General features: G+C 46.0%; 1 protein-coding gene across 6 annotated transcripts in view; it reads left to right on the top strand.

The window, feature by feature from the left end:
• Window positions 1-2,132: 2,132 nt before the first annotated feature.
• Window positions 2,133-14,268, top strand: part of CYFIP2 (cytoplasmic FMR1 interacting protein 2) — a 128,863-nt gene continuing 116,727 nt past the window's right edge. For 2 of the 6 annotated variants that reach the window (XM_086702950.1, XM_086703157.1), the window contains exon 1: window positions 2,137-2,250. The gene's annotated coding sequence lies outside the window, so the exon portion shown is untranslated. Of the gene's footprint in view, window positions 2,251-2,361; window positions 2,643-14,268 lie in introns of those variants that run through there. The other 4 variants (XM_025924187.2, XM_086702937.1, XM_086703091.1 and 1 more) reach the window with 4 other exon arrangements.

Below are 14,268 nucleotides of genomic sequence, written 5' to 3' on the forward strand. Positions count from 1 at the left end.
TGTAGAAGGCTCTTGGAATGAATCCACCTTACCTCACCGTCTGGAGGGGGAAACAAGTGCAGTGACTTGTCTAGGATCATTTACTTGCAAAGCTGGGACCAAAAGACAAGCCTCTGGATTGCCAACGCAATGCTTTCAACAAGACCATATTGCTTCCCCTTATAAGCGAATGAAATTCAGGGGGTCAGGGAATTATTTTTGCCTAGGATCCAACCAAATATATATCTAATAGTCTTTTTGTTTCTTTTAAACAACTTGATCTTAGAAGGTGAAAAGACAAGGAAGGAACAACAGGGAGAAATACATCTTCCAGAAATCTACAACATCCAACAAAACATACCCTTTAGAGTGAAAATTCAATCTCTCTTGTTTTTTTTTTTAATTCTTTTTTTTAAATGTTTATTTTTGAGAGAGAGAGAGAGAGAGAGAACGAGCAGGGGAGAGGCAGAAAAAGAGGGAGACAGAATCTGAAGCAGGCTCCAGGCTCTGAGCTGTCAGCATAGAGTCTGATGCGGGGCTCGAACTCCCCAACCACGAGATCATGCCCTGAGCCAAAGTCAGCCACTTAATGAACTGAGCCACCCGGGTGCCCCCAATTTCTCTTAAGTATTTGTAATCACTGACACTCAAAATCCTAAGGATCACAGTGGAAAATGAAAAATTACAGAAAAAAGAAGGGAAGAAAGAAAGAAAGAGAAAGAAAGAAAAAGAAAGAAAGAAAGAAAGAAAGAAAGAAAGAAAGAGAAAGAAAGAAAGAAAAAGAAAGAGATGAAAGAAAGAAAGAAAGAAAGAAAGAAAGAAAGAAAGAAAGGAAGAAAGAAAGAAACTTTGGTGTTTAAAGCCATCCTCCACAAACACCTCCACAAGCTTTCTCACAGGGACAGAAATGTATGTGTGTACATATATAAGTCATCCTTTCTGAAATAGCAATTTAAATTCGAATGAGTGATGTAACATCAAACCATAAAGGATCATGAATTCTGAGTGCTTGGGAAATAAGAAATGGTGTGAGATCAGTGAGGGTGTAGATTCCCAAGTTCTTTGCCAGAGACTCTGTGGCTCCTCTATAAATAGCCCCTAATAGGAATAGCTGAGTAATTAAGTATACATAGACAAACTTTTGAGAAAGCTTCCCTTGTAACAGTACTTTATCCTTTACATTTTAAAATGTTTCAAATGCTTTCAAGTGTTTACCTTGTGAGGTAGGAAGGGCAATTATTATCCCTCACGTTATAGATATGGTGGCTTCTCAAGAACAGAGTGTTGAAGTGACTTGAGTAGGGGGTCTCAAGGTTGGATCTGAAGCCCCACCAGACTGCTGCTCGGGTGAGGACCGTTTCTTTGGGCAGCCCTAAATGGCAGATAAGCCTTTGAAGAGAAAGGTGCCTGTCCTCTCAGGTCCTTCCTGGCAAAGCCAGGTGACTTCCTGTCACCATGTATTTTCCTTTTTGTCCATTAGGCAATTCTTCCTCAATGAAGTTGAGGCAGGTCCCTGCTTAAGAGATGGCAGCTTCAGGGATTGGCTCCAAGCGACTGAGAAGATACTCCTGAGCAGAGGAGCACTGGTAACCAGACTCAACTGGTGGAAGTTCCCTCTCCCCAAACCCCTGGTTTATCTTCCATCACTTCGCCCTGTTTCTTTCCTTCACAGAACTTCTTCTAGCTGTAACTGGACGTTAGCTAGGTTAATTTATGCCCTATCTATCCAGGTAGATAGCAAGCTCCAAAAGGGTAGTACACCAGTGCGTACTCAGCTCCTGGCACGAGGCTCGGAACAAAATAGGTGCTCAATAAATATTAGGTAGATAAATGAGCACTTGGAAATAACGTGAGATCGATGAGATCGCAATGGAGCCCAAAGCTTCCGTCCTCCCACTGCTGCAGGTGTGGCTCTCCGGCACGCGGGATCTGGGGGCAAGTCCTCCCTTCCTTCTCCATTCTGAGGGCAGGGCGGCTGGCTGTCCTGGGGCCGGCGCCGGGGTGCAGGTCTGGGATGCGCCCTCCGCGTTGAGGGGCGCACCGAGCTCCCCTCGCCGCAGCCATTTCCTGCTCTTTGTGTGACAGCGGCGGCGGCGAAGGGGCTGGCACCCCGGGCGGGGGAGGAGCCGCGACGGGCGCGGGGGCGGGGCCGAGGGCGGGGCCGAGCGCGGCGGCCCTCCAGCGGAGCTAAGCGGGGCAGAGCATCCTGCGCCCCGGCGCGGGGCCCCGCGGTAGCCTTGGGCCGCTCCCCCGAACCTGCCGCAGACCCAGGTAAGCAGCGTTCGCAGGCCTTGGGGCCGGCGTTGGGACCGGGATGCTGCGGGGGGACGTCGATACGGCCGTGAGGATGCGCGAGGCGCCGGCGCCCCTTCTCCCCACCCGAGGGGGGCGCTCGGCCCGGCGCCCCGGCTAGCGCGGCCTGGGGGCCTCCGAAGCCCCTGCACGCCGGGTTCCAGGCCCCGCGCGGCCCCCTTCCCCCTCCGGCCCACCCTGGGCCTCGTTGCGCGGACCCCCCTGCGGGAAAGCGCCGGCACACAACGCAGCTCGGGCGCGGCGGCGGCAGCAGCAGGTGCGCGGCCTGGGCCGGAGCCGCGGGCGGGTGAAGGAGCGGCGCTAACCCCGAGAACCGGAGACACCTGCAGCGGCGACATCCCCGAGCCCAGGTATTGCAGAACGCCGACAGCCGCCTCTGCCGCCTCGGCCACCATCACCTCCTCCGGGGCAAGCGAGAGCCGCGTGGGCCCGCCTGGCAGCCGCCTGGGGCACCCGACGCCCTGCAGTGAACGTGAGATGGGTGGGGCGAGGGGCGAAGCGCCAGTGTTTGAAGGTGGGGGTTTTAACGAGGGAGGAGGCAAGTCTGACCCGCTTTGAAGCCTTCTGGCCTACACTAGCATCACTCTCCCTCCTGGCTGCCAGGCAGCGGGGGAGGACAGGGGGGAAGGGTGATGAGTGGGCTGACTCCTGGGGAGGAGGTTGGATTTTCTTGAGCTCCGAAGAATTGGGAAGAGTGCCTACCTGTCTGTTGTGGTTTCTGCTTTTCAGGACACCCTCCCCCTCGATGGATGGGTGAAAAGGAAGAGAAGGGGTTGCTCTCTGTTTAGGGGTGGGGGTGGGGGCAGGAAACGTGATCGGACAGGAGTGTGGTTCTCTGTACTAAGGAGAACCTGGCAGGAAAGGACGCTGGGACTGCCCAGGCCCTCCCCAGCTCAGGGAATCTGACTTTGACCTCTGGTTGCCTAGTTTCTCCAGCACGGCGATGGAGCATTGTGGGCTGATGGGCCATGGGCTTCTCTTCCAGCCAGGACAAGAAGGTAGCAAGGATCTTTTCCTGCTAGCTCTCAGGTGCCTTCCTGGCATGGGCGAGGAGACTGGGGCATGAGGGGCAACCCAGGAGAGTCCTGGCTCTCATACTCTTGTTTTCTACCTTGTACCTGTGTCCCCTTTAGGGCAGTGGGTCTCACCTTACTTATTCTTGGACACAGGCCCTGTTGGAAGCAGTGCTGGTAACCTTGGAGATCACAGATATTGGGAGGCAAAATTCTAGGTCCATATCCCTGGGCAGGATTGCGAAGGCCTTGAAGGTGGTTTTCTGCACAGTTAGGCACCTCCTCTGTGACTCTCCCTGAGGCCTCCCACCTCCACCTCCGTGCAGTGCTCTGTGCTTCCCCCATTCTCCTATGTCAAAAATTATTTTCAAGATAGGAGCCAGTGAACATGTTTATCCTTAAGAGCTAAATACAAAAGAATTTCCCATTCAGTGCAGAGCAGGTCCTTTAGAAGTCATTTGACTGGAAAGGAAATGGGCCGAAAGGCATTTTAATGGAAAACAAATCTTTAAGTCAACATATTTGATATCACTAAAGTGGCATTTCAGGCACTGAGCTGGAAGTGGGAACAGGGAACTAGGTAGCAGTTTTGGGGAACAGCTCACTGAAATGACAGTGTCTACCGGTTGTCAGCTCTGTTTGCTTCAAGAGCAGAAATAATGGAATTGTGTGTGTGTGTGTGTGTGTGTGTGTGTGTGTGTGTGTGTGTGTGTGTAACTGGTCAGGGGTCGGTTAGTGTCACTGGAAGGTATTTGTTGAGCACTCAGTATCCACTTGGGGGAGGTGAAACTTTCCTACAGAGAGTTACTCATTGCCCCTGGATGCCATCTGCCCAGGCAGTTAGTAGGCCACAAGAAGAGCGTGTTGTTGCTTACAAAGCCAGTGCTTCTGCCTGTTTCTGTATGCTGAGCCTCTGACTGGGGGCATTAGCTCTCTGCTCACTAAGCTTCTTTATTATATTTCCTGGCCAGTTCTGACCAGTTCTGTAGCCACCCAAGCCTGCCTTGTTCAGTCCCTGCTGAAGGAAAAACTTGCTTTAGGCATTAGGCCAAGAATGGGGTATCCAATCCAGTAGGGTTGGTGAGTTTTTCTCAAATCAAATCAGAGGCTGGCCCAGAGAAGGAAGTAAACATGAATTTAAAATCTGGAAGAGGGCCCCAGGAGAACACTACCTGTCCCCTCTGATAAATTGTTCCCTGTTGGGCGTTCAGTGGGCCTCTGCTGCTGTCATTGACCAGCAAGCTGAATTAGGTGATGAATAGGCAACAAGCTAATTAGCATTAGAAACGACACTCCTGGAAAACAGTACAGGGCTCCGGTCCCCACATTTGAGGATTGGCCTACACTCTCAAAGAGGTTTCTTTTGGCCGCTGTTGGCCCCAGGGTTCTACCAAGAGCTTCACAAAATGGGCTTTTGTAGCCTCCGTGTGGCCACCATAACAATGAATCTATTTCTTTAGTGGCAAGTATTAATTATTATTCACTTGTAGTTGACGAAACCAGACATCAGTCACCTCATTGGAGTCTTTGTAAAAGGCCTTTGGTCTTGTCATTTGGGGGAGCAAAACCATGTCTAGGGTCTAAAGGATGGACCCTGCTGTGGTAGCAGAAGTGGGGGAGGATGGTGGGGCATGCCGCCAGGCAGTGACTGGGGGGGCCAGCGTTGGTGGGGAAGGAGCTGGTTCTTCATGGGATGCTCTTATTAAGTGAGGGATGCATGAAAGTGCCAAGTACAGCAGCTGGCACACATAGTTAAGTGCTATTATATCTATGTATTTATTGTTTTAATGTATTAATTACATAATCATTAAGAATGTAGCTCATGTGTGTAGTCAACCCATGGCTACCCCCAGAACCTTCCTGGATTTTGCTCTTCCCAGGAGAGTTGGGCTCTGTGACCAAGAAACCTAGCCCCAGGTTTACCTGCAAAAGGTAGCCCGTGTTAAGACAGGGCATCAGTAAGGCTTCAGGTAAGAAGTGCTCTTGAGTAGCTCACTGAAGGTAGGTGTAACGAGTAGGCAGAAAGGGGAGGGAGTACACTGAGCAGAAACCTGGAGGTAATTCTCACATTTCAACACACAAACAGAGGCCAGGAAGGAACTTTCCCTCTGTGTGCATTTAGCATTTTGCAATCAACCAAAAATGTTAAGGGCATGCTTCACTTCCTGGGCAGACAGAGCAGTGCAGTGGTCTTAGGACACAGGATTTATCCTTGACTTGCTGTGTGCCTTTAAATTCACCACCACCTCTCCAACCTTAACAATTGGGCAAAGGAAAGCAGCTTGCCCAGCTCGTTACCTACCTGTTGCCACAGGAACCTGCAGATGAGATAATGTCTGTACATCCCAGTCTTAGAAGAAAAGGCCATGGAAACAGAGAAGAGAATGAGGTTTCTGAATGTGTGGCTCTTTTGGACGGCTGCCCTTCATTCCTAAAGGAACAATTTATTAATTATATATTGTGTGTCAATTTAAGAAGACAAATCTGTGGCCTCTCTGTAACATTGAGCCAAAGGGAAACTGAAAGGCACTTTGTGATTCACAGATTCTGTCAAGGCCCCTGGATGGCCTTGTCTGTACAAAGACACTTCAGATTTCAGTCAGTGGGTGTGGGATGCCTCCCAGGATGCTGGGTTTGGATATTGGCTTCCTAGCCGTGGCCATTATGCCAAGGGCTGTGTGCGATGTGCCTCAAAAGATGACCATTCAAGCCATACTTCTTGGGCCCTGGCAGCAGAGGAGGAAACCATTTGAGTGCAAATTCTTGAAGGAAATTGTTTTGAGAAGGCAGAGCTTGGGTTCAGGCAGAATTCCTTGCAGGGACCATTCTGGCTGAGTGGCATTTTAATAGACATGCAGCAACTCAGAAATTAGTGCAAGGAGAGAGGAAAGTAAACATGACCTTCTGGAGAGATACCCAAGAAGGACCCAGTGATGACTTCATCAATAGGCCTTTTGATTGTGTGTTTTCATCATCGTTAGGTCATCTTGAAGCAGTGGTTCTCCGACTTGAATCACTTCGTGGGACAGAGGGATGTTTAGTATGTCCATGTTGTATGGTCTCTGTCTTCTGAATAAGGCAGGAGACGAGGTCCTCTGCAGAAAGTAAAGGTGGTGGACTGGTTAGGAAAGTTCAGGAGACTTCCGGAGGTTTGGAACAGCTGCCTCTGTGGGTGGAATAAGAAATCAACTGGGGGATGAAAGAGAGGATTGTCTGACTTTACTGATGGCCCAGCTGAGACCAAAGAATCTGCAGGGCTGGCCCTCAATAACTCAGTGTTAAGGGAAGGGATACCTGAGAAAGGTATTCAATTTGTGATTTTATATTGTGATGCCTTAAGACTGCTTTTGACAAGGTATGAATGGTGAGAAGAGAAATCAGAACTAGGGGTGAGCCATCAACCTCCAAGTATGTTACACCTTTGTGGGAAAGAGAAATAAAGACCTGCCTCTTATGAGTTGAGGTGGAAGCTGTGACAGGATTTTCTTTAAAAGTCTCCTCAAATTCTTATGGTAATAAGGCTGACTTATGTGGTGCCTTGGATCAGAATGTTTTAAATGAAAAAAAATTTTTTTTACCAGATAACGTGCATTTGGGCCATTGGCTTGTGCCTTCAACAAGTTGTTCATGAAGTGCTAATTAGGCAAATAATGCCTAGCATGTGCCCACATCTGTGCTAGGGCTACGGATCAAGCTAAAAAAAGATGATTATTCCTGTCATTTCTGGTGATCCAAAGAATTAGTGAAATATAAAGCAATTTATAATGCAGAAGGAAACTGTGGACTCTTAGACTGTGAGCACTGTCAGAATCCAGAGAAATGAAGGTTTGGTGGAGTTTGGCTGGTCAGACCTTTGTGGAGGAGGCCTATCTTGACTTGGGCTTTGCCAGTGGTCAAGGGTGGGTGGGATTCGAGAAGAGAAGAGGACAGTCTGCTGGGAAGAACAGAGAGTTGGAGCAAAGGCAAGAATGTCCATGGGCAGGGTAATGGCACCCCATACATCCTGGCCAGAGTGGGTTTGCTTGTTAAGGAACGGTGGTCTTCAAGGAAGCCCTTTGCACGGCGTGTCCATCTGCTGTCAGTGTCGTTTTCTTTCAAGTTGGAACGGCCCTGAGAGAGTCCAGTGATTCTTAACTGCTTGTTTTTGGTTTTGCTCTTTTTTTTTTAGTACATATTATGGACAATATTGACGTGCTCAACACACCACACCCACAGCCAGTCCCCTCCCCACTGTACCCCTGTTTTCTCCCTCTCAGGGGAGAGGATGTATAGGCAAGCAGTGATAGCATGGGAGCGCTTGGAACCTTCCCAAACACATAATAAAAATACCTTGTTTGCAAACCTCACTACTTATGCCATTACTGGTAAAAGTTGCCCACAAGAACCTTCACAACCATGTGACATCATGGTTGAGAACCACTGCCTGGCCAGCCTCCATATTTTATAGACTGGGAAATGGCCTTTTTAGAGTGAGTGGAAATGTGACTCCAGGGCCTAATGAGCCTTCAGACCCAGCCACATTCGAGTTGTAACGTCACATTGATGGTCTGCGTGCTCTGATCTGGTGGCCGAACCTGAAGTCTCGCTCTTTGTTTCCACAGCAGATGCGGTGTGGCTGGCTTCTCTTTCTCAGTTTTAGCAGGTGCTTCTGAGAGCTGGCTCCTGTCCCCGGATATAGGTCACATTGGTGCCCCTCACATGGTGACTTGTCACAGGCTGCAGTGGGAACAAATCCGGAAGTCGCCCTTGGTGGCAGGACTCCCCCACCCCCCACAAGAGGATGGGATCTGCCTGGTTGGGTTATCAACGGAAAGGTCCCCTCAACCCTGACAACACAGGAAGCAGCTGAGTAAAACGGCAGGCGGGCACCGTGGCCAGGTTTCTAACCCTGCCAGGATCTTTTTCTTTGCTGTAAACAAAGAGGAGGGTAGGCCTTCTCCGGAGGCCCAGGTCATGGACTTCTGTCCTCTGACCTCACGTCCCTTGTGTGGAGAGAAGCTGCTGGTCTTGGGCCTCTCATCCCAGAAGACCCACAGTGAGGGACTTGGGTAGGGAAGACTGCCCGAAGACGGTGCTGGGGATGGGTCAGATGTCGGAAATCCTAGGCAGGAGGCCTTGGGTTGTTTCTTTTTTTTTTTTTTTAATAATTTTTTTAATGTTTATTTATTTTTGAGAGAGGGAGAGAGAGAGAGTGTGAGCAGGGGAGGGACAGAGAGAAAAGGAGACACAGAATCTGCTGCAGGCTCCAGGCTCCGAGCTGTCAGCACAGAGCCCAACACGGGGCTCCAACCCACGAACTGTGAGATCATGACCTGAGCCAAAGTCAGATGCTTAACTGACTGAGCCACCCAGGTGCCCCTGGCTTGTTGTTTCTTAAAGTAAGTTTAAAAATTTCGATCAAAGCAGTACATGCTTTAAAAAAGATCAAATAGTATTGAAAGACTCGTAATGAAAACAACCATCCAGTGCCCACCTCCCCATAGAAGCTGTCACCTCTAACTGACTGTTTCTTCCAGCACTTGCCTCCAGATCTCTAAACGATATGCTTACACTGCTGTTTCTTGATTTATCTGTCCTATGCATTATCTATTTACTTCCTGCTGTGATGGATGAAGATTTCACTTTCTTGTACCATCCACCTCCCTCCCCTGCCCCCATCTCCCAATATAGTGACAGCTCTGCTTTAACCTATGTTTAAATTTTTTTTTTAAGTTTAATGTTTTAGAGAGAAGGAGAGCAAGCAAGCAGGGGGTGGGGAGGAACAGAGAGAGAGAGAGAGAGAGAGAGAGAATATTAAGCAGGCTCCACACTCAGCACAAAGCCCTATGCAGGGCTTGATCCCACAACCCTGGGATCATGACCTGAGCCAAAATCAAAAGTTGCACACTCAACCAGCTGAGCCACCCAGGCTCCCCTAACGTAAGTCATGTTTAAAGCATCTACATCATTATTTTTAAATGTTTACTTATTTATTTTGAGAGAGCACAAGTGGAGAAGGAGCAGAGAGAGAATCTCAAGCAGGATCCCCTGTCAGCACAGAACCCAACCCAGGGCTTGATCTCACAAACCCTGTGCTGAAATCAAGAGTCAGAAACTTAACCAGCTGAAACACCCAGGTGCCTCAAAAACATCTATGCTATTAAAATCTGTAAATGTGAGATGTGTGTAAATCACAAGAGAGCTAAGTAATGTCCTTTCATTTATCTCCTTTCTTATATGGCTTTTTTGTTTTATTGCAAAATTAGAATTTTCTCCCTTCCTTCCTTCCTATTTAATATTCCTCCTTTTTAATTTTTTTTTTTTTTAACAGCTCTATCGTATCTGTTACTGTATTGGATCCTCTTGTCTGCCCAGGAAGTTACAGAGTTAGCCCCAACTCTGTCCCTAACTAGCCAAGTGACCTTGTATAGGTCCATCTCGTCTCTCAGCCTCAGTGTCCTCAGGGAGGAGAACTACAAACCTGGCTTGTTCTCATTCTAAACCTCAAAGCCCATCCCCCCAGCTCAGAGGTGGTTCCTGTCTGAGCAGTCTCTCCTCCGGGGTGTGGCAGCCAGGACCTGACAGATATCTGGCAGTGTAACAGAAACAGGGTTGGGGTGGAAGGCTTGGGAGCAGGTGCTGGTTTGGGTGGTCCAGCTCATCCTGCAATCTAGGGGCTGCTCCGTGGGGTACTGTGGGTGTGTCCATTGCTTTCTGTTTCTCTCCCACCTCTTCTGGTGATTTCTGTTCAACACAGTCTCTGCTTGTCAGGCGCACCATAGTTCCCAGACTCCCCAAGCTCCTACCCCGCCTCCCTCTCTCTTTGTACCACTCCTGCTTATGTTACAGCCAATGTTTCCCCAAGCACTCATGCAAATACTAACACTTTTTTTGTAACGGCTTGAATTATTCACATGTTCTGCAGTTCACCCATGTGAAACATACAGTTCAGTAATTTTTAGTATATTCACAGAGTTATGCAAGCAAGCATCATCCTGATCAATTTTATACCATTTTCATCACCCCGGAAGGAAGAGACCTCATGGCCATCAGCAGCACCACCTACTTCCTCCAGTCTCCACCCTAAGCCCAGGCAACCCCTAATTACTTAGTGTCTCTCTTGATTTGCCTACCCTGGACATTTCCTTAAAAAGTGTATTATGCTTCTTTCACTTAGCAGATTTTCAAAGTCCATCCATGTTGTAGCCCATGCCTTTAGACCCCATTCCTTTTTGCAGCTGAATAATATTCCATAGTGTGGATATACCATATTTTATTTATCCACTCATCGGTTGATGGACATCTGAGTTTTTTCCACTTTAGGGCTGCTACAAATAATGGTGCAGTGAACATTCATATACAGGTTTTTGTGTGGATGTATGTTTTCAATTCTCAGGATTATACCTAGGCATGGGATTGCTTAATCTTATGGTAACTCTATATTTATAACTTGTAGGGACTGCCAGACTATTTCCCAAAGTTACTGCACTATTATATATTCCTAGCAGCAAAATAGGGGGGTTCCAATTTCACATCCTCAGCAATATTTGTTATTATCTGTCTTCTTGGTTTTAAGCTATTCTAGTGGATGTGAAGTGATAATTCACTGTGATTATGATTTGAATTTCCTCAATGGCTAAAGATATTAATAAATTTATATGTGCTTTTTGTCCATTTGTATATCTTCTTTGGAGTCTATCCTTTGCCCATTTGGGTTGCTTTTCTATTATTGAATTTTAAGAGTTCTTTATATCCTCTACACATATAACAGGTATATGACTTCCAGATAGTCTCTCCCATCCTGTGGGTTGTCTTTTGCTTTCTTGATGCTGTTTTTTGAAGTAACAAAAGTTTTACATTTAATTTTGATAGTGTCTATTAATAGCTAATAAAATCAAATATATGTTTATTTTTTCTTTCACTGCTTGTCCTTTTGATGTTATTATGTATTCCAAAGTCACAAAGATTTACTCTTGTGTTTTCTTCTAAGAGTTTTATTGTTGTAGCTGTTGCATTTAGGTCTTTGGTCCATTTTGAGTTAATTTGTTGTGTGGTATGAGGTCGAAGTCTACCTTCATTCTTTTGCATGTGGATACCCAGTTGTCCAGCACCATTTGTTGAAAAGTGTATACTTTCCCCCTTGAATTGTCTTGGTACCCTTATCAAAAATCAATTGACCGGGGCGCCTGGGTGGCTCAGTCGGTTAAGTGTCCAACTTCGGCTCAGGTCATGATCTCACGGTCCATGAGTTCGAGCCCCACGTCGGGCTCTGGGCTGACAGCTCAGAGCCTGGAGCCTGTTTCGGATTCTGTGTCTCCCTCTCGCTCTGCCCCTCCCCTGTTCATGCTGTGTCTCTCTCTGTCTCAAAAAATGAATAAACGTTAAAAAAAATTTTTTTAAAAATCAATTGACCATAAATGTGAGTTTATTTTTAGATTTTCAATTCTGTTCCATATCTTGATACCACTACCATACTGTTTTAATTATTACTGTAGCTTTGTAGTAAGTTTTGAAATTGGGAAATGTGTGTCCCTGGTTTTGTTCTTTTTTAGGGATGTTTTGAATTTCTGTATGAATTTTAGAATCAGCTTGTCAGTTTCTTCCCAGACACCAGCTGGGATTTTGATCGGGATTACATTAGATCTGTATCAATTCAGGGAAGATTGCCATCTTAACAATATTAAGTGTTTCAATCTGTGAAGATGGGAGAGCTTTCCATTTATTTGGGTCTTTAATTTTTGTGACAATGTTTTACAGTTTTCAGAGTATACATTTTACACCTCTATTTTGCTAAAGTTATTCCTAAATATTATATTATTTTTGATGCTGTTGTAAATAGAATTATTTTTTATTTCATTTTTTTGATTGTGCATTGCTAATGTATAGAGATATAATTGATGTTTGTGTGTTGATCCTGTATCTCGCAACCTTGCTGAACATGTTTATTCATTGTAATCGTTTTTTAGTGGATTTTGTATGTAGAATTTGCCAAATTACCCTGGCTAGGACCTCTAGTACAATGTTGAATAGAAATAGAGAGAGTAGACATCCTTGTCTTCTTCCTAATTTTCGGGGGGAAAGTATTCAGTCTTTTACCATTAAGTCTGATATTAGCCATAGGATTTTTTGGTAGCTGTCCGTTATCTCGTTGAGGAAGTTCCCTTCTGTTCCTAGTCTGTTGAATGTTTTTGTTGTGAAAGAGTATGAGATTTTTGTCAAATACTTTTTCTGCATGTACTGAGGTGATCCTGTGGGACTTGTCCTTTATTCCATGATATGGCTTATCACATTAATTTATCTTTTAAATGTTTGTTTATTTTTGAGAGAGAGAGACACACACACAGAGCGTGAACGGGGGAGGGGCAGAGAGAGAGACACAGAATCTGAAGCAGGTTCCAGGTTTTGAGCTGTCAGCACAGAGCCTAATGGAGGGCTGGAACCCACGGTCCTCGAGATCATGACCTGAGCCGAAGTCCGACATTTAACTGACGGAGCCACCCAGGTGCCCCACATTAATTGATTTGGGGGATGTTGGTGTTAAACCAGCCTTCCTTTCCTGGGATAAGTCTCACTTTGTCATGATACATAATCTTTTTTCTATGTTGCTGGATTTGCTTTTGTTGGAAACTTTTATTGAGCACTCTCTACCTTACCAAGCTGTTTACATGGATTATTGGGCTTTTGTTTTTCAAAATCTATGAGGTAGGAACTGTTATTATTCCTCATATCAGAGGTGAAGAAGATGTGGCTCAGAAATGTGCTGTCATCTTCCCAAGATCACACAGCCAATAGTGGCAGACAGGATTCTAACCAGTTCACCATCCCACTCTCACGTGATAAACCACCTCTCACGAACGTATCGGTGCTGGACATGAGATGATTTCCAGATGACATCTGTTGTTTTCATTGTTTTTAGTTTCCCTCTGTTTATGGCAAGTGATACTGGTTCTCTATTAGTGGTTGTAATATGAGCTTCCTTCTAATATATAGAGTAAAAGTGAAAAGTCTTTTTAAAAAAATATTAAGTAAATAATTGTACAGGCTTATATAGGGCATGACTGCATATTCCATTTAAATTATCTGTGTTATCAGTAGCCAAGGAGAAGGAATGGGAAAACTAAAAAAGAAGACATGGCCAATTCAGGTCATGTCATTTTGCCAATGTTGTCAGGGGATTCGGGTATGCTCATGCATTCTCTCATCCCATAATTCCTCAGTGCTTAATCTGTCTTCAGCACTCTGCTAAGGTCTCTGAGGTTTTCAGAGATGGGTGAGAAATGGTCTCTAACCTCATGAAGCTTACACATGCATGCATCATTCCACCCTAGGGAGGGCATATATGTTTTCTCTCATGGGTGAACACAGATTGGTTGCTACTGGCCCCCTGGAGTTCTGTATTTCGTGAGAAGGATTCTGAGGCTGCCTGTGAACTCTGAGAAATAAAGACATTATCAATTAGTAACAGTTGCCCTGACATGGGAAGAGGAAGTATCTGTACTCGTGACCTTTCTCAGGCAGAAAGCATCACAAGGGAGGTACTGCTGATGTACCTAGGAGTGGAATTGTTGGGTCACATGGCTACTCTAGGTTTTAAAATTTGAGGAACTGCCACACTGTTTCCCAAGTGCTGCACTAGTTTACATTCCTACCAGCAATGTATGAGGGTTCGGATTTCACCGCCTCACCAACGCTTAAGAAGTCCTGGGAGTTCCAGGGAAGGAAGGAACAATCATGTGGTAGAGGGAGAGACCTTGAAGGGTGAGCAAAATCAAGGTCATATGGTGATAGAAGGAAGAGAGTTAATTTCATAGATAAGTGTTTACAAAATATTGAAGCTTTTCACTTTAAGTGCTCAAATGTTAAATATTTGAACCATCAAAATGGAGTTCTTTCTAAAATATAAACAGGTTTTTTTTTCCTATTTATATTCCTTTTTCTGCTCCCCAATTTTAAAATCCTGGTATCTTGAACATAGCAATGTAAT

Source organism: Puma concolor, chromosome A1, assembly GCF_028749965.1.
Source record: "Puma concolor isolate L17-30 chromosome A1, mPumCon1.1.hap2, whole genome shotgun sequence".
In the NCBI taxonomy this organism is placed as follows: Eukaryota; Metazoa; Chordata; class Mammalia; order Carnivora; family Felidae; genus Puma; species Puma concolor.